The sequence below is a fragment of the Monodelphis domestica genome, chromosome 4, assembly GCF_027887165.1.
Source record: "Monodelphis domestica isolate mMonDom1 chromosome 4, mMonDom1.pri, whole genome shotgun sequence".
NCBI lineage: Eukaryota > Metazoa > Chordata > Mammalia > Didelphimorphia > Didelphidae > Monodelphis > Monodelphis domestica.
In genome coordinates, this window is record NC_077230.1 from 287,622,044 (window position 1) to 287,642,852 (window position 20,809).

Sequence of the window (20,809 nt, forward strand, 5' to 3'; positions counted from 1 at the left end):
CATAACCTTGTGGAGGAAGACACTTAAGAGAGAAAGATTTATGTGTATTAAATGGAGGTCTTGTGTTCAAATTCCTTTCCATTTCCTTTCCATCTGATATTTTCCCTTGTTACTCAGATATCCAAAGTGATATATAGTCTTTTCTTCTCTTATTTTTTCCTCCTTATCTCCTTCTTGTCTATCTACATTTTTTTTTTGCCAAGTGTGGAACCCCCACTGCTTCCCTGATCATCCTTCTGCTCTACTTCTGCCCCTTTATTTGGAATTAATCCACTTACTCTACTTTTTTCCAGCCTTTTCTAACCTCTTGGTTCAGTTCCCACCTTCCCCCAAGCCCTGGAACCTTACTGCTCTTTCCATCACCCCCATCTATCTTCAATTTCTTTAGAGTTTGACCAAGAATATTAATTCTCCCCCCCCCCACCCAGCACCACCAAAGAAACAACTTCAGGGAGAAAAATGCCACCGTTTTAAATATAAATGACCCAGGCACAGTAGGACCTTATTAAAATACAAAGAGATTAACAAGGTCTCATTCCCCTCAATTATTAACAATGTACTTGTTCTTCAGAAAAGTACCCATGAAAATTTAAAACAGATGAAAATGGTTGTTCACTTAAAACTGCTCAGTTAATCTGTGAGTAATGTTTTATTCAGCGCTGTTAAATGAACACTTCGAGGTTTGATACCTGGTGATCCATCACTCAGGGGGCACAAAAGCAGATCGATAAATAGCAATGTGGAGAGGACAGGAGGAGGAGGAGGAGTGAAGAGCAGCTATCAGAACAGCTTGAAGACTCTTGCAGAAAAGGTTCTGGTTAATTCACTGGAAGGTTCCAAAATCGATGGGTGGATGCTGGATTTTTATGACTGAACTACTGTAGTTGGCACAGTGGAGAGAATGGTGAGGGGAGGAGGGAAAATGGATCACTGCCAACCCAAATGTATAATGGAAAGGGAAGAGGAGAGAAGCCAGAAATAGAAAGGAGAGAAGACATAGGAGGACCATTTAGTATATCTAAATGGGAAATGGCTTTCGTTCGTTCGTTCGTTCGTTCGTTCGTTCGTTCCTTCCTTCCTCCTTTCCTCCCTTCCTTCCTTCCTTCCTGGAAACAGAGCTAGCTAAATATAAAAGGTGGGATTTGAACCCAGGTCTTTCTGTTTAGGACTCTATTCACTCTACCATTTTTAGTTAAGAAAAAAATGAAGAAGAATAAGTGGTTATATATTGTAGAGAGTCATACATGAAAAAGAAGGCTACACTAAATGAATTGCACATGGTATTTGACACACCTTGTATTCATTCATTCCTTAATATAAAGAAACCCACTTATACTGAGAACCTGCTTTAAAAAAAGCCTGCTATATACTGGACATAGGGTTAAGTATTGTGGATATGAAATAAAATAAGACATAGAAGCCTGACCTCAATTTGCTGCTCAATTTAAATAGGGGAATAAGAGCTATAAATAAGTACCTTCAATAAAATAGATACTATGATAGGCACATAAGAGAGATACAAAGTACTAGAAAAGATTCCAGAAAGGCTAGATCATTTTAAGCTAGAAGAATTAAGAAATTAATTTATTAGAAAGCATTTATTGATCAGCTATTATGTTTTGGTTATTATCCTAGGCCCTGGAAATAAAAAGACAAAAATGAAATGAAAACTTGTCTTCAAGAAGCTTATGTTTTAATCAGAGGAAGCAACATGCTCATGATAAAGTGAATACTTCCTTAATCTTGTCCAATTTTTATATATCCATTCATCTCCTAACTCTAGATACCTCCACAATCTAGTCTAAGACTTTCCTTTGATTTTGTTTGTTTGTTTGTTTAAAGAACATAAAGATATTTAGCCTTGTTCTGTTGGATGAAAAGCTCTTTCACAGTATTCCTTTTGGTGATGTAAAACTCTCTCTCTTGTGACCATAAGTAATAAATCTATGCTTTGATTAAGCTGGAAATTGTTGCTAATTAAGCTTTGGGTTAATTCTTTGAAAAGAGTTTCCAGAGATTCAAGGCACTGCTGCTCCTCCCCACTCAACCTTAACCACTAAATGGAAAAGTGAACAGGTTTCCACACAGATTGGAAAATGTGCAATTGCCCCCAGCGGTAGTCTTACCTTGGTTACTATAACTCCCAGGAAACAGGAATTTCAACTTGCCTCCCTCCTTTTTGTAATTTTGTGTGGTTGGTGAATGTCTTCTGACTTCGAAGAAAAAAAAAATAACCATAGTTGATTAGGATCTCCATATTGTACCTCTCAGCTTACCTCTGCTCCTGCCCCATCTTCCAAATGGTCATTAATACCTTCTCTCCCCTGATGTCCCCCAGGCAATCTCCTTTACCCTAAATTTAGAAAGCAGAATAGGTAGAATAATAGGCAGCAACGTGGAGAGCAGGGGATGCAGGTTGGTGAAAACTTTTCATGTTCCTCTAGTCTTCTGGACTTATTTAGGAAATATTTATGATAATTCCAGCCTCTGCCTAATGAACTGATACAAATTTTACTATGCAGGGACCTCTCACAAACAAGCTTTTCCCAAGAAAGCCTATTACTGAGAAAGAAGAAAGTGGAAAATCAGAGTCAGTGTCAAGTCTAAGACATAACTCTCTTCTAGGTGGTGCAGGGGATAGAGCATTGGACCTGAAATTAGGAAGATCTGAGTTCAGATCTGACCTCAGACACTCTATGTGACTCTGAACAAGTAATTTAACTTCTGCTTTTCAGTTTCCTCAGCTGTAAAATGGTCACACCAAGAGATAAGCACCAATCAAGCAAAGTTACAAAAAGGAGAGATGCAATTTGGAATTCCTGATACCTGGGTATTATGATAACCAAGCACTTACTTTCCAGGGCTGTTGTGAGGATCAAACGAGATCATATTTGTAAAGTGTTTTGGTGTTAAATGAATGCTTGTTTCCTTCCCTCTCTCCTTCCTTCCTTTCTTCCTTCCTTCCTTCCTTCCTTCCTTCCTTCCTTCCTTCCTTCCTTCCTTCCTTCCCTCCCTCCCTCCTTCCTTCCTTCCTTCCTTCCTTCCTTCCTTCCTTCCTTCCTTCCTTCCTTCCTTCCTCCCTCCCTTGTTTCCTTGTTTCTTTCTTTCTTTCTTTCTTTCTTTCTTTCTTTCTTTCTTTCTTTCTTTCTTTCTTTCTTTCTTTCTTTCTTTCTTTCTTTCTTTCTTTCTTTCTTTCTTTCTTTCTTTCTTTCTTTCTTTCTTTCTTTCTTTCTTTCTTTCTTTCTTTCTTTCTTTCTTTCTTTCTTTCTTTCTTCTGGGAATTTTCTACCTATGTCTCAAACACATTTTTCCTCAAAATATCCCAATGCCCCCAATGATAAGAATATATGGCCATGATGTTTGGGAAGCCTTTTTAGATTAATGATATCAAATTGATAAGCATTTGTTAAATACCTACAAGTACCAGGCACTGGGAAAGACTATTCACTTAAAAATAATTTCCTGTTTTAGTATCAATTTTAAGATAGAAGAGCAATAAGGGCTAGACAATTGGGGTGAAGTGACTTGTCCAGTGTCACACAGATAGGAAGTGTCTAACAGACTTGAACTCAGGTCCTCCTGACTCCAGGTCTGATGCTCTGTCCACTATGCTCCCTAGCTGCCCTGAAATGATTCACTTCTGATATGGGTGGGGTTTCATAATAATCTCTCACATTTCTATAATGCTGTAAAGTTCACAAAGTGCTTTTATCATCTCAAACTTGCTACCTAGGTAATGCAAGTCTTAATCCCCTCATTTTACAGATAAAAAATATTAAGGCACGTTTTGCTCAAGGTCATAGAACAAATAGAAAGCAAAACTAGGATTTGAGTTCAGTTAGGTTTTCTGAATCTCAGGCCAGGGCTCAATCTTATCATACCACACTACATTACTGATGCTCTTAATGGTTAGACTAGAGCTAGTGGAATAGGATGTCTTTTTCTCCACTTTTCTGATACATTCAAAGATAAAGGTTGACTGATTTTCCTAGAGGTGTTGGGAGGCAAAGAGGAAGAATGTTTGATTTTGGCCAAGGTCTTGGAGATCCTCAGCAGGGAGGGACCTCCAGAAATAGTAGGTCTCATCAGGCATAATCGTCACCTTTCCACTTATTCCACCCTCTAACCCTATGAGCTACCTGCCCACTCCTTTCCCCTCTCCTCCTCCTTTGCACAAATAAACCAAGACAGAAATAATATTGCAAAGTTGGATGCATATTCATATTGAGATGACTCTATAGCAACCCAAATCTCAACAAAAATAGTAACCTCACAGACGTTTTATGAAGCATCCACACCCCGTGGGACTGTGAGTGAGCAGCTGGAGCAGAGTTGCCCTAATGGTGAGCCCTGAGTCAAGGAACAGAGGTGGGCCATTTCGAGTATGACTTTCTGCCCCAATCTCTGTCTCTTCTAGACTGAAGGGAAAATAGGGATGGTGTGTCTGGGGTCCGGTGAAGTAGCGACAGCAGGCAGAAATGAAATAGAGACTAGCACTTCACCACCATAAAGCTATACCAAAAGCTTGGATGTGGATAGTTCTCAATTCTAGTTTTCCAATACATTTCTTAGGGGCAGTTAATTATTGTGGTGACTAAAGTTCCAGACTTGGAGCCAGGAAGATGCCTCTTCATGAATTCAAATCTAGCCTCAGACACTTTCTGAGTTGTCCTGGTTGTCCCTGGACAAATCACTTCATCCTGTTTACCTCAGTTTCCTCATCTATAAAATGCGCCAAAGAAGGAAATGGCAACCCACTCTAGTATCTTTGCCAAGAAAACCCTAAATGGGATCACCAAGAATTAGACATAACTGAAATGACTGAACAATGTCACATTTCTTATGTGATCTTGGGAAATTTCTGTCATAAGCATGGATTTACAACTTTCCCTGGAATGCCAGCATGTCATTCCCCAGAGGGAAGATGGATCTTGGGAAGAAACCATGCCCACAATATAATCACAAGCATTAGAGACAGTTGTCACTGCTGGGAAATTAAGGGGATAAGGGAGGCAGGGGGATGTGATTTATATGGGTAAAATAGCTGGCACCTTTCATGGGATGGACAGTAAGTCTAGCATCAAGGAGACACTAATGCTGGTCATCCCATCTTATGATTCCTGCCTTTCTCCTTCTTGCTAAGGGCTTCTGTGATTTTTTTAGCCAGTAGGGCTCTACAGGAATTTATAAACTGGGGAATTCAACTTCTTTACTTTTGCTACTAGCCAGTTGTGTATTCACACAAGTTGTGTTTTCCTCTGGCCAGTCCATTTGTGAATGACATGGTGAAACATTCTCTAGCCTGTTGTTTCTGAGAAGAGTGGGCATTTCTAGATTAGGGGTGTATTTCTGTCTTCCTAAGAAAAAAGAAGGGAAATTGTCTAAGTTCATAAGATAGTTAAGAGTAAAGACCATTGATGAGAACTGACTCTATACTGGTCTCATTAGGTTTTTGTCTAGGATTGAGATTCTGAATCTTCTATTTATAATATCAAGGGATGACAAAGGAAGATGTGGAGATGGTACTATTTTCCCAATTTATTTTATCTGGCCCTTGGGTAAAGCACGATGTATAAAATTATATGTGTAAATTATGATATATAGTCATCCCTAAACTTAATTGTATGATTCCCCTTCTTAATGTCAATGTCTTCCCTCTGTATCAGTTTTGTATGTTTTGTTGTTTAGTCATTTCCAGTCCTGTCTGACTCTTAATGACTCTTTTTGGGAGGTTTCTAGGCAGAGATACTGTGAAGCTTTGCTAATTCTTTCTCTAGCCCATTTTACAGATGAGGAAATAAGGCAAACAGGGTGAGGTGACTTGCCAAGTGTCACACAGCTAGTATCTGAGGACGGATTTGAACTCAGGTCTTCCTGACTCTATGCCTGCCCCTCTATCCACTGCACCACCTAGCTGCCCATCTTACCTATATAAATATGCATATCTATATAGATGCCACATATGTTATTTGTACATAATTTGTACATTTTCTGCCCTATTAGGCAGTGAGTTCCTTGAAAGTAGGGACTTCTTTTGCCTTTCTTTGTACCCCAAGAACTTAGCATGGTGCCTAGCACATAGTAGGAGTTTAATAAATGCTTGTTAACTTACTGACCTTAAATTCCTAACCAACACATTGTTAATGATAAGAGAATCTATATTTTTAAGGTACTTTGAAATTTTAAAGTGATAATTGCTAAGCAGTATTGTCTATGGGAATAGAGGTCTGGGAAGGTTCATTAATCTCTCTAGGCCTTTGTTTGTTCATTTGGAAAAAGGGGAATAATTTTCTTTGCACCCAGATTATTTCAGAGGGTCACTGTGAAGATGAATGAGGCCAAATTCTTTAGGGGAAAAGGAACTCTAGCAACCCAAAGTGTACTGTATTATCATTAATAAGCAGTCTGACTCCAGAACCACCAACAAGCGGCACGGCTCTTCATGACACAGCACAGCCCCTCTCTGCCTCAGACGTTGTCTCATTCTGTCTAATATGCCATTTTAATGAGACTCAAACTCCACTCTGCCTCTATCACAGGAGCACAAAGAAGATGGGAGTGAGATAGTTCTCGTCTTGCTAAGAGCCCTTCACCATCTGGAAGGAATAAAACGTTAATTAAGAGCAAGAAAGGAACAACTGATGGGTGATCCGTGTTTCTGTGGGGGGGGGGAGAAAAAACACTCCAGGGAGTTGGGGTGGGCAGAGCAGAATGCCCAAAGGACAAGTGTGCTTCCCGTGCAGTCAGGAAGTCCCTTTGTCCGCCTGGCAATGGGATGGCTCTTGGAGGGCTGTTGGCCCAGCTCAAATTCTAGCCTCTCCTCCACAGGCCTCCCCAATGGCTTCTATCCCACGGCGATTCCGCCTTCTACAAACTCCCAAAGCATTTCTTTTCTGTACTCTGTCATTTAATATACACCGACTTCCACCATCTCCTCACTGTTTCATCTTGTCTCCCTCACTAGATTGATTAAAGTTCATGGACAAAGACCTCATCTTCTTTGTGCCCATGATGCTCCATACTGATATTAAAATTCTAGGAACCAATATTTCACGCACTGTGTGGGTGAAGGCCTAAGCCCATCCAGATTGCAGCCGCTCTGGGCCTGAGGGGGTGGTTTCAGGAGCTCCTGAAATTCATCAACATTAGGCCGTTGAACTCCCTGATTTTAGCTATGGTGATCCTCTGATGACAGATGCTAGACCCACAGGCAATTCTTTTAGAGTATGGTAGGAGATTGGTTAGACATAGGGGATATGATGCTAACCTGGAGGTTGGGAAGCCATGGGTAAAAATCTCATCTCAGTGGGGCAGGTAGGTGGCTCAGTGGATAGAGTGCTAAACCTGGAGGGAGGAGGTCCTGGATTCAAATCAGATCTCAGAAATTTCCTAGCTGTGTGACCCTGGACAAGTCAATGGTCCCCCTATTGCCTAGCCCTTACTACTCTTCTGCTTTGGAACCCATACATCATGTTGATTCTAAGACAGAAGGTAAGGGTTTATAAAAAAAAAAAAAAAAGAATCCCACTTCAGATATTTCTTCTCTATGGGATCTGGGCAAATCCCTTCATCTCTGGGAGCCTCAGGGTTTTTTAATCTGTAAAATAGGGATAATAATAGTACCTACCTCACACAAGGTTGTTGTGAGGATACAATGAGCTAATGAATGTATTGCATTTTGCCAACATTAAAACCCTATATAAATGTCTGCTGCTGCTATTGATAGAACCCACCAGAATTAGAACAGGGCTGTCTTGGCCTTCAAGAATCCAGGGTCACCTCCATCCCATGATACGGTATCCAAGTTAGACTTCACTACAAATTTAGCAAGTGATGAGAGCAATAACTGCAAAGAATAGATGACACTTTCAGAGTTTCAAAGTGGCGTTTGTGTGTTGTCTGTATATTGCCTCGTTAATACTTTTGATGATCCCTCAAGGTATAAACAATAGGTATGATTACCCCCATTTTGCAGATGAGAAAAACAAGGCTCAGAAGTGATAGGATTGGCCTAGAAGGTCCTATTCTAACCCAGCCTTCCTGATGCCAGCTTAGGCACTCTGAAGTCAAGGGAATGAGCATTTACTGGGGGCGTACTGTGTGCCAGGCTGGTAAAAAACAGCTAAAAAACAGAAATAATCCCCACTCTCACGGTCTTATGGGGAAGACCACAAGCAGACAACTTTGTACAAAGAGGATTTAGGGAAGACACTGAAGAGAATCTCAGAGGGGAAGTTCTAAGGAAGGCTTCTTATAGAAGGTGGCTTTGGCTGAGAATGAAAGAAAGCCAAGGAAGCCACAGGGCAGTCAGCTGGCACAGCGGACAGAGCATCAGGTCTGGACTCAGGGAGACTCATCTTCTTGAGTTCTAATCTGACTTCAGACATTTCTGGCAGTGTGGCTCTGGGCAAGTCATTGTTCATTTCAGTTTCCTCATCTGTAAAATGATCTGGAGAAGGAAATGGCAAACCCCTCCAGAGTCTTTGCCAAGAAAACCCCAAATGAGGTCACAAAGAGTCACTCATGACTGAAAACAATTGAACAACATCAGAATAAAAAACAAAATCCAAAAGCTGGGCAGCCAGGTGGTCCAGGGTATAGAATGCCAGGGCTACAGTCCTCTTTCTGAGTTTAAATCTGACTTCAGATACTTATTTGCTATGTGATCTTAGGCAAGTCACTTAACTCTGTCTCAGTTTCCTCCTTTATAAAATGATCTGGAGAAGGAAATGGAAACCACTCCAGCATCTTTACCAAGAAAAGCCCAAATGAAGTCTAAGAGAGTTGGACAGGACTGAGCAAGGACTTCACTGAAGGAAACCATGTTTGATGATTTGACTTGATTTACTAAGTACAAATGCACTTGCTATAAAGTCATATCAATTAAATAACTTCACAATATCTTCTTTAACCTTTAAAACCAAATGGCAATGAAGTTTGAAAGCTTCCTATGACTTATTTATTCATAGCTAACATTGTTGCTAGGGACCCAACTATCATTCCGTAATATTTTTTGCCCAGAGTGGCCATTAATTAGTAGCAACTGACAACTTTAGTCAAGGTTTACTTTTACTTGAATGAATGCATGAATCAGTGAGAGATCGCCTATCTTAGAGACAGATCTTAGAATAGGCCAGGTGCTCCAGATTCCAGACCCAAATAAACATTTGCCCAGAAGTGTTGAACACTTCTAAGTTGCATCCACTCCTTTCCCAGCCCTGCCAGCCCTGGAAACACAGGAAACACACTTTGAGTAAAATTACTCTCACGGCATGCATTGGGCTCCAGCAGAGATGACCTTCTCCTGTCCTGGCAGGATCGGTGTCAATTGAGTTGTGACATAGCTCCTGTACCATCTTTCCTAGGAAGAGGGGGCCTTATTGTAGCTTTCCTCCTTGGAATGAGGTTCCAGGCTCATGCCCCATGCTGAGTCACAGCCAAAGATCTGTCTGGAAGGAGCAACTTTGGGTATTTTTATTTCTGCTTTCAATTTTACTTTGGGTCCCAAACACCAAGTGGACAAAGGACTATCAATAAACGCCACGTTGTAAGGAAAGTGCAGCTCACTTAGCTGCCTCGCCATCGATTTTCACCTGCTTTTGTTGATGAAGCTGCATGCGTAAGTAGTGATAAATCCATTAGACAAACATGACACTCCATTATTCACCGTGTCTACAACAGCCAGGGATAGGGGCTGAGGATGCTCTGGTTGGAATGCCTGGGGACAAGGGAGAGGGAAGCTCTGCTCTGGGCTGTCATGCTTTATCTCCCTGGTAGACAAACAGGATGAAGCATCAGTGGGCAGAGAAGGCTCTGCCAGGTAGTGTACATTGGCAGTAGGAAAAGATCATGGCTCCCTGAGAAGGAAGTTTCCAGTCCAGCCTCCCACAGAGGGAAGCTTTGAAAATAATCCCAACCACCTTAAGTGGTGGTCCGTGCCTGTGTAGTCTTTGCTGCTAAGGAGTCTAAAGCTGGTGGATTGCTTGAGCTTGGGAGTTCTGAGCTAAAGCCATTTATTTGGGTATGTGCAAAAGTCTGGCACCAATAAGGTGAACCTAGAAGGGCAGGGGTGGGTATAGAATGGGGATTGGAAGTAGGATTGCCTATAAGCTGCCTGGGGAGGGATGAACTGCCCAAGATCAGAAAAAAATGAAATAAGTTGAAGCTTTCATGTGGGACAGTATTGGGATGAGATCTACAAGAAGCTGATGTACTTCTGGGGTAGATGAGATAGTGAGCCTCAGTCCCAAACACACACACACACACACACACACACACTATTCCCACCCCTCTAGTTGGCTAGTGTCCTAAACATTAATAAGATATTTTTAGAATATTTTGCAGTTTACAAAGCACATTCACAAGTACTTACTATTTCTCACCACCACTTTGAGGTAGATAAGTCATTTTTTGCTTCCCCCCTAGTAGAATGTAAGTTCCTTGAAAGCAGAGAATATTTGGTTTTTGCCTTTGTATTCCCAAGTGCTTAATACAGTGTCTGGCACTCAGTGAATATCAAATGCTTATTGAATAAATGAAGGACCCCCATTTTACAAATGATGAAATGAAGGCTCAGAGAAGTTGACTTATCCAAGGTCACAATAGCTATAGAGTAGATGCTGTGACTTCTGACTCTTCCCATTATATCATACTGCTCTTTCAGTCCTGTAATGCTGATGGGCTTAGGTATGAGTTCCCTTCTGTATCTAACTCAAACCAACAGATAAGGCAGATTCCTCTAGAAAATGGGTGCTCATTAATGCTACTCACCTGATTACTCCATATCATTTCTTAGATGCACAGGTATAATATCTTGCACTTCTTTTAATGTTTTCTGTACATTTCTTGTCTGTCTTATTCATTCATTCATTCAATCACTCAACATTTACTAAGCTGCTCTTATGTGCCAGAAACTGTGCTAGGTTCTAAGAATACAAATACACAAAACAAATAGCTCTTGTCCTCAAGCTCTTTACATTCTAATAAGGAGATATCATACAACATGGGGAGTGGTGGCCAGGGAAAGGAATTTTGGTGCAGGAAGTCCCTGAAAGTAGGATGGGAACCATCAGGTAATAGATTGTTGTGTCAATTATAGTAACTATGGGTAGAGAAGAATAAGCATTTGCAGAGCACCTATTATGTGTCAAACACTGTGTTAAGCAAAGGAATAAGCATTCGTATATGCTGAACATTATGCTAAATGCTTTACAAATATTATCCCATTTAATTCTTACAATAGCACTAAAAGATATTATTTCCCCCCACTTTATAGTTGAGGAAACTGAAGCAAACAGAGGTTAAGTCACTTGCTCACAGTCACACAGCTAGTGTCTGAGACTAGATTTGAATTAAGCCCCTCCTGGAAGTATTGATTTGATTATTTGGCTGGTGTCCTGCTGGATGGCTAGATGTAAAGTGAAACAGAGTAAGAAACTGACTAGAGAGGGTGGGTTGGTGTGAATGTTCACTTACCCACCAGTCAGGGCAGCTCAGGCTCAGAAAGCAGGGGTTATGTTGCTGCTTTCCTCTGCATTTGTACTGCCTGGCACACAGTAAGCAAGTATATACTGGTTGATTGATTGCCTGCCTATCCAACGCCTATTCTTTAATCCTCAGTATCTTTTTTTTTAATTTGCAAGGGAGTAATGGTTTAATTAGGTTTTAATTTAAAAGATTCTTGCATCCAGATTCTATTCATGATGGAATCAATTTTTTTCTTTTTTCCAGATTACATGTTGACATAATTTTTAATATTCATTTTAAGACTTTTTAAAATTCACATTCTCTCTCTTCTTTCTACTCCTCCTTCCTCCTCAAGAAGGCAGCTAATATTATATAGGTTTTACATATTTTATCATACAATACATATTTCCATGTTTATCATGTTGTGACACAAGACACATGCTGCTTACACTAGAAAAAAATTCATGGAAGAAATAAAGTGAAGAATAATATACTTCAATCTGCATTCAGATTCCATCTGTTCCTTCTGTGATGGGGGAGGTAGCCTTTTTCATCATGAGTCCCTTCCAGTTATCCTGGATCTTTGCATTATTATAATACTTAAGTCATTCACAGTTGATCATCATATATGATGATAACTATGTACAATGTTCTCCTGGTTCTGCTCATTTCACTTTACATCACTTCATATGAGTCTTCCTAGGTTTTTTGGTGATCATCTTGTTTGTCATTTTTTATGGCACAATAGTATTCCATATATTACATATACCTGTTTAATCATATACTAGAACTTGTTCAGCCACTTTCCAATTGATAGATATCCCTTCAGTTAAAAGAGCTGCTATTAATATGTTTGAAGAAGTAGGTCTTTCTCCCCTATCTTTCATCTCTTTGGGATATAGACCCAATAGTAGTATTGCTGGTTCAAAGGGTATGGATAGGTTTTTGGTTTTTTGGGCATGGCTCAAATCTCTCCAGATCCCTCTCCAGAATGGTTGGATCAGTTTACAGTTCCACTAACAGTGTATGTGTCCCAATTTTTCCACATTCCCTCCAATAATTGTCATTTTCATTTTTTGTTGTATTAGCCAGTCTGATAGGTGTGAGGTGGTACCTCAGAGTTGTTTTAATTTGCATTTCTCTAATTAATCATGATTTGGAACATTTTTTCATATGATTAAACATGGTTTCAATTTCTTCATCTGAATTACCTATTCATACCTTTGACTACTTGTCAATTGGGGATTACATCAGTATTTTTTTGTTGTTGTTGTAGTTGAATGATGCCTTCTATAGTGCCAGGAGAGGAGGGAAGGAAGGAGAAACCTGGGAATTTTAATATAACAAACAAATAAATAAAAAATCTACATAATCTGTGATGCCAAATTCAAAGAGGGGATACTGGGGAATAAGGATGTCAGTCTTTGTCCTATGTATGTGTGTGTGTGTGTGTAGAGTCTAGACTGTGTGGTCTGGGTTCAAATTCTGGTTCTACCACAGCATAGCTATGGTGACTTTTGGCATGTGACTTTCATCTCTTTGAGTCTCTGATCCTCATCTCATCCCCAAAGGGATTGGATTAGATGATCTCTGAAGTCCTTTCATACCCTAACACTATCTGATCCTATATTCATTCATTCATTCATTCAGGCCCATACAGTCTGCTGATAACAAATCATACCTTGCATTGATATAGCATTTTAAAGTTTATAAAGTGGTATGCCCACAATAACTGCTAAAGAAGGTAGTGGCAGAATTATTGTCTTTATCTTCTGGGTAAGGAAATTGGGTCCCTCCAAGGTTAAAGGATCTGTCCATTGTCACATAGTTAACAATTTTCTTAGCCAGAACTAGAACTCAGGCTTCCAGGCCAGACCCTGTACACTAGACAATAGGGGTCATTTGACCTGTTCTGGAACAGTCCAGGCGGGACCTTCTTCCAGATGATAACAATACTGAGGTTTACCTGGTCAGGACTAATAAGTACATGGTAATTGTACCCTCAGGAGCCTTCCTGCTGATTGCATTCACTATTTCTGGCTTGTATCTCCTCCTGATCTGTTCTCCTTCTTGGGAGACAGAAATAACCTGGCACTTGGCTGATAATTATCTTCATGGACTTCTCACGTCAGCAGAGGCTCAGAAACAAGATGCCCAACCCTGACTCAGCATGTAGGTTTTAGCCAGGGAAGTAAAGGTGGGGAGGAGGGAGGCCCATTCCTGCTAGGGAACAGTATCTCTCAGAGCCTCCCAGCTCTTGAATAATGACTCATATTTGCAAAGCAGCTTTTACTTTCTAAGACAATTTCATATCTTTTATCTCATTTCAGAGGATTATAGAATGTTCGAGCTGAAAAGGACCTTAGAAACCATTTAGTGACTATTGGTTCTTAATATGATATTTGTGAATTTTAAAATGTTCAAATAATTGCCTTTCAACTTGATTGGTTTCACTTATAATCTTATGGATTTTATCTTATGCATTTGAAAACATCACTTTGAGAGGGGATCCCTAGGCTTTGCCAGGTTGACAAAAGGGGGTCTATGACACAAAACAAGTTAGTAACCTCTTCTCTAATTTGATTCTTTATATTTGTCACAAAAGAAAAAGTAAAGCCCAAGAGGCATAGTGAACTTAAGGTTATGACAGAGAAAGCACTTAATTTTGGTCTCTTGACCCCCTAACACCATATACACTGTTGCTGGGGATAAAAATGCCAAAGTGTTACATTTTACAAGTGATTTATTCAAGGTCACAGAGATAGCAAAAAACAGAGCCAGGCTTTGAACACAGGCCTTCTGGATCCAGCTCTTGCGTTTTTTCCTATGAGTTTTGTGTATATGTTTTGTCTTCCCCAAAGACTGTTAGCATCTTGATTGGAGACCATGTATTCTAGTTCTGTTATATTTCCCAGAGTATCGTGTACTTTCCTTTATACCATTCTAACTCTGTCTTTGGTCCAAGGGTTCTTAACTGAGGATTGATGAACTTGTTTTAAAAAATATTTTGAAAATTATATTTCTGTGTAATTGGTTTCCTTTGTTATTTTAGGAATTTGATTTTGGGAATTTTAGAACATTCTATGAAGGGGGTCAAAGTCTCTATCAGACTGACAAATTGGATCCTTTGTTATATACCAACTTGGTTAAATTCAATTAAGATTTTTTACTACATGGGCAAGGTGCTGAGGATACAGACAAAAAATGAAAGAATCTTTGCTCTCAAAGAGAATGCATTTTACTGGGGGATACAACATGTCCACACATGAGACAGGACAATAGATACACAATGGATACAAGAAGCAGCTGGAGGGTTCAGGAATGTATGAGGTGGTACCTTAGCTGTCTTCAGCAGGGGGCAAGGGATTCTATTAGGCTCGGAGATAATAGCTCTGAATTCAGAGGAGGGAGAGATCATAGTGGGCTAGAGAAATCAGGGAAGACTTGATGGAGGAAGTAGGGACCTAAATTGTCCTCAAAAGGATGCTAAGGAAGAGGTTAAGTAGAGAAATAATATTGAATGAATAGAGAATACCACTGAGTAATGGAGTACTTCCATTAAAGTCCTATATCTTATCATGGTGTGAACCTGGGTTTTTGGAATCTGTGACAGAAGAATGTATCTCTTTAAAAAGGAAGAAATAAAGAATTTATCAAGGCAGATCTAGTAAACTAGGAAGACTTCTAGTATAGATTCAGTGAAAGACAGGGTATCTATTATTGAAAAACAAACCTAAGTCTAAAGTGTCTTGTCTTTGATAGGTTGACCACAAGGTAATGAATTTTTTGGTCTGAGCAACTCAAGAAGACAGCATAATACCAAGGTGTGAGAAGTAGTGATCAGTGTTAGTGGAGGGACTACTACTTTGTTACTCCCCCACTGATAAAATCACGCATCCCTGAAGCATAATAATTGTAGGGCAAAGAGGGACACTATTCAATGAGGCAATGCAATCTATGTGTGTGTGTGTGTGTGTGTGTGTGTGTGTGTGTGTGTGTTTCTGAGATCCTTTAAATTCCTAAGTCCTCAACTCCAGTTCCAATATCACTGTAATAAAAGCTCTTTTTCTCAGTATTTATAGGTTTATTATCATCACCATCATCATCCATTCTTCTCACTCTGCTTCATCATTACTGTGGTTCTTGAAAAGAAATACATCGTAAGTTCCCTAAGGGCAATAATACATATCTCATTCAGAGTGCTTTCCCCTCTCCCTCACCCTTCCCCTCACCCTCTCCCTCCTCTTCTTTCCTTTTATTTCTCCCTTCCTCTCTCTCCCTTTCTCTATCATAAGTCGCCAATGACAGAGGAAATACTCTGGATGTAGAAAGACAGTTACTGCAGAACAATGACAGCTTCAGGGATTGTCGCCCTTTGTGACAGCGATAAATGCTAATGACCCCTTAAAAGGTCTGACTTTGTGTTTTTGCAAGACATTTCTTTGTCCTGGAGTGTCTTTCATCTTCCCAAAAGGAATATTTCCTTCAAGGCCTATTTCAAGTTCTACCTCTTACCTGTACGTATTTGTTCAAGTTTGGGGAGGAAGGCAGGGGAAGGGAAGAGAATAAGTATTTACATAGCTCCTATTATCCATCAGGTGCTATGCTAAGTGCTTTTCACAAATATTATCTCATTTGACATAATCTCATCCTCCTTCGACACCCATAATGTGATGTCTCTGGATCTTACTTAGTTACTTCTGCATACTGATTTGTATTCTTTGGTAATACTGGACAGGCATGTCCTGTCTCTCCAGCTAGATTGGAAGCTCCCTAAAGGCAGTGATGTTAGCCTACTGGCATAACAGAGAAACACCTCTGTATGTAGAAAGATAGTTACTTGGGAACAGTGGTAGTTTCAGGAATTGAGACCACTGCTTTGATCAGAGCTAAAATGTGGCTATACATTCTTAGAAGGCTCTGACTCAGTGATATTAAATTTTTTATGTTTGGACTGAATATATTAATTGGTGATCACCAGGGATTTACTTTCTAACTCCCAAAATAATTTTTTACTCAAATTACTCAAGTAGAATGGAATTTAGGGTAGTTTATTTTACAATAGAAGAAAGATATTAAGGAAGTGAGAATAGGGGAGAGAGAGAGAGAGAGAGAGAGAGAGAGAGAGAGAGAGAGAGAGAGAGAGAGAGAGAGAGAGAGAGAGAGAGAGAGAGAGAGAGAGAGAGAGAGAGAGAGAGAGAGAGAGAGAGAGAGAAAGCTCTGGCTTCCTCAGAGCCAGGTAGAAATTTTAAGCCCCAGCCAGGGGAAAGGAGTTTCAAGATGATGGGCCTTTCTTGGAGATTCACACCTGCAGAAAGGGTAAGGAACCATCTAAAAGGAAAGCAGTCTGACGTCTCCTGCATGAGCTCCTCCAGGGGTCCAGTTCCACAGCCAAGTGTCTTTACTCCAACTCTGAGTGACTGATTCTTCCAGTCTCTGCTCCGAGTGACTCTTCTATTCCAGTCCAACTTTAAGTGACTGAATGATTCTTGATTGATCCTCCTGTGCCTCTGTTTCCTCTATTTAAAGATCTTTTTCTCTTGTGCCACCTCCCCTAAATTTTTGTCTACCAATCACAGCACACACTCCTCTCCAGGACTGCCCACTCAATGTATGAAATGGGTGTTCACATCTTTTGAAGTTAGTTATACCTTTTGTGGTTAGTTAACACCTTTTTTTGCTTAGTTCACCTTTTGTGGTTAGTTAACACCTTTTTTTGCTTAGTTTACCTTTTGTATTTAGTTACCTTTTTGTAATTAAAATGGGTAGATTTACTTTAAATACTGAGTTAACACTTTGGGGATTAAAATCTAAAAATAGATAGGGGGTTACAATTCAATCTTCATAATAAAGAGCTAAGCACCTTCATTGTTACAATCAGGAGATAGCCAAATCCAATCTACAGTGCCCAGCTGAAAGCTACACTTTAGGGGAATTTTCTAAAGTTGCACAAAAGAAGAAAACTCCTAGTCCCAGGATTTGTGAGGCACCCCTTTGCCACATTTGTTCCCTATGTGTATGTCTCATGATCTTTATACTTTAAGGCTGGACTGACTCTTTCAAGTGTGTACAAGGGGAGAATGGTTTATAGATTGCTTTGTACCAACTATTCTTCTTCTTCTTCTTCTCAGTAAAACACTTTTCTAATAGCTAATTGAAAGTCATTTGCCTGATAGTAATGGAAAGCCTATCATTAGAGGCTTGAGAGTATCAGTGCTAGAAACTGTAGCTCTTTGGGGCTACCCCTTGAACCCAAGAGATGTAGGAGTTAGCCTTTGTCTAAGCAGGAAATGGGGAAGCATCCCACTCCCCACTTACCAAGGATAGATGTGTGAATCCTTAGATACTATATTATGATGCAAAACTCTAAATCAGATGAGGACTGTGGTGAAACTGAACTGCTATATCAGAGGGTTCAAAGTAGCCATATCTTGCCCTTGCTAGGATGGATCAGCTTTCAAATTTTTATCCTTGTGGTTACCACTGAATATATTTGGAACCAATGAAAAGTGAATGGTTTCATAGTGTTATTTTTAAGCTAAAAGTGGTATAATATTTTACTCTGGTTTAGACCTCAGATGGAGGAAGGATTGATTACCCAACTTACCTTAGCAAAGGGCAGAGAATTGGCACAATGGATAGAGTGCCATATTTAGAGATAAGAACATGAGTTCAAATTTGACCTCAGACACTAGCTATGTGACTCTGGGCAAGTCATTTAACCCTGTTTGTCTTGGTTTCCTCATATGACAAATGAACTGGAGAAGGAAAGTAAGACATTCCAATATCTTTGATGACCCAAATGGGATTATGAAAAGTCAGATATGAGTGAAAATTGATTGAACAACTAAACCTTGGTGAAAGTAGAATGTAGCGCCTTCTCATCCTAGTAAGGTACAATAGACTCTTGTTACACCACAGGGTTCCATCAATGGCCAGAGGAAAAGGGTACAAGTCATGACTGGTGACTCCCTGCAGAAATTAGAGTGAGATATTAGTCTGATAAACAATCAGGAGGTTTGTTGTCTTCCTGAGACATGATCTGGAATAGAGCAGAGAGTCTTCCCATATTTGCCATACCTGATAGCTACTAGCCAAGTAGCCATTCTTGGGGATTCTTGAAAAGACAAATGAAACTGTCAGAAGGAAACAAGGAATCGGTCAGAAAATAGGAATATGAAGTTTTGGCCAAAAAGTGCATGACATAGGGACATGAGTGATCTTTTCCTTACTTGGACCTATTGAAGAAAGGGGATTCATAGTAGAAAGTTGAATATAGGGAATGAATAACTGGTTTTTAAAAGTTTATATGAGAAATTAGATATAAATCAATATTTTACATCATTTACCAAGGTAAGATCCAAAGGATGGATATAAGAACTAGGCATTAGGGGAGATATTATAATCAAATTAGAAGAAAAGGGAGCATGTTACCTATCAGATTTATGGATAGGAGAATTTATGAATAAACAAGAGATGGAAAGCATCCTGGGATATAAAATAGATTATTCTGAATACATCAAATTGAAAAGGTTTTATACAAATATAATGAATGTAGCCAAGATTAGAGAGAAAGCAATAAGCTGGGGAAAATATTTATAGACAGTTTCTTGGAGAGAAGTCTCATATTTCAAATACATAGAGAACTTTGTCAACTATGTCAGAATATAAGCCATCCCCCAATTGATAAATGATTAAAGGACATGAAGAGACAGTTTTGGGATAAAAAAATCAAAGTAATATATAATTAAGTAAAAAATGCTCCAAGTCAGTATTAAATAGAGAAATGCAGACTAAAACAACTCTGAGATATCTTCTCATACCTATCAGATTTGCCAAAATGATAAAAAAAAAAGCCAAATGATAAATGTTGGAAGGGATGTAGAAAAATGGGGACACTAATACACTATTGGTGGAACTGTGAACTGATCCAACCATTTTAAAGAAAAATGTGGAATTAAGCTCTAAGAGTTATGAAACTGTGTATACTTTCTGACCTAGCAATATCACTATTAGGTTTATTTCCTAAGGTGATCAAGATAAAAGGAAAAGAACCATATGTTTTAAAATAATCATAGTGGCACTCTGTGGTGGCAAAGAACTGAAAGTTGAAGGGATGTCTATCTTGGAGAAGGATTAAACAAGTTACAGCATCTGATCGTGATGAAATACTACTGTGCCATAAGAAACATACAGCTTAATTTTAGAAAAACATAGAAAGATCTACATGAAATTATGAAGTGGGAAATGAGTAAAAACAAGAAAACATTATATATATGAGCTGAAACATTGTTTGAAGAGAGAGTTGTGTATGGATACTTTCAGAGAAAGAACTGATAAAGAGAAATAAGTAAGACAGATATACAAAAACCTTTTTGTCAAATGATGCCTTCTCTAATGGGGGCTGGGAAGGGAGGGAGGGAGTTAACTGGGCATTTTTAAGTAACAAATAATAAAAAAAAGATATATATGAGAAGAGGGGACCGCTCAGTGGAAAGAGTGCCAGCCCCAAAGTTAGGAAGATCTGAGTTCAAATTTGACCTCAGACACTTACTAGCTATGTGATCTTGGACAAGTCATTTAACCCCATTTGCCTAACTTTTGCCTAACTTTTCTGGAAAATGGCTTAGAATATAGTAGTAAGTTTTTAATCAGTGATAGAATGACCCTATAAGGAGTGGCAAGTAAATATCTTAAAACAGCTAGCTGGCATAGTAGATAGAGCATTGACTTGGAATCAAGAAGACTCATCTCCATGAGGTCAAAACTGGTCTCAGACACTTACTAGCTGTATGACCCTGGGTGAGTCACATAATCCTATTTGCCTTAGGTCCTCATCTGGAAAATGAGCTGAAGAAGGACATGGCAAATTCCTTCAGTATTTCTACCAAGAAAACCCCAAATGGGTTCATGAAGAGTTGGACACAACTAAATAACTGAAAAGAAAGTACATATCTTGCGAATCTAATCAAGTGAGCTTTCAGATAAGTAGATAGAGCATTTATTAAGCACTTATTCTGTATTAAGTGCTGAGGATGGTTCCAGGTAGTTCCAGACTTCAAGAAGCTCTTACATTTGAATAGAGTAATATAACACTTAAAGGAAAGGGGAGCTCAAAAATTTGTGAGGGAGGAGGGAACACATCTGGAATCCTGGTTCTGGGCAAGATAGGTTATATACATGCATACATATATCTATTTTTATCTGTCTATCTGTCCAACTGTCTGTCTAAGGCTCCCCTATCAAAACCTGGAAAACTCAGAGGCAGAGTCCAAAGTTTTAGAGGAGCTGGAGGAGAATGATGATTGGAGGAGAGAGGAAGTAGCTTGTAAAGGGAAGAAAG

The 20,809-nt window shown here is 39.4% G+C and overlaps 1 long non-coding RNA gene across 1 annotated transcript in view; it reads left to right on the forward strand.

Moving 5' to 3' along the window:
- Positions 1–6,934, forward strand: part of LOC103092861 (uncharacterized) — a 47,734-nt gene extending 40,800 nt beyond the window's left edge. Inside the window, exons 3-4 of the long non-coding RNA XR_468074.3 lie at positions 2,745–2,830; positions 6,304–6,934. This is a non-coding gene — a long non-coding RNA (uncharacterized LOC103092861). The remainder of the gene's footprint in view (positions 1–2,744; positions 2,831–6,303) is intronic.
- Positions 6,935–20,809: the final 13,875 nt, after the last annotated feature.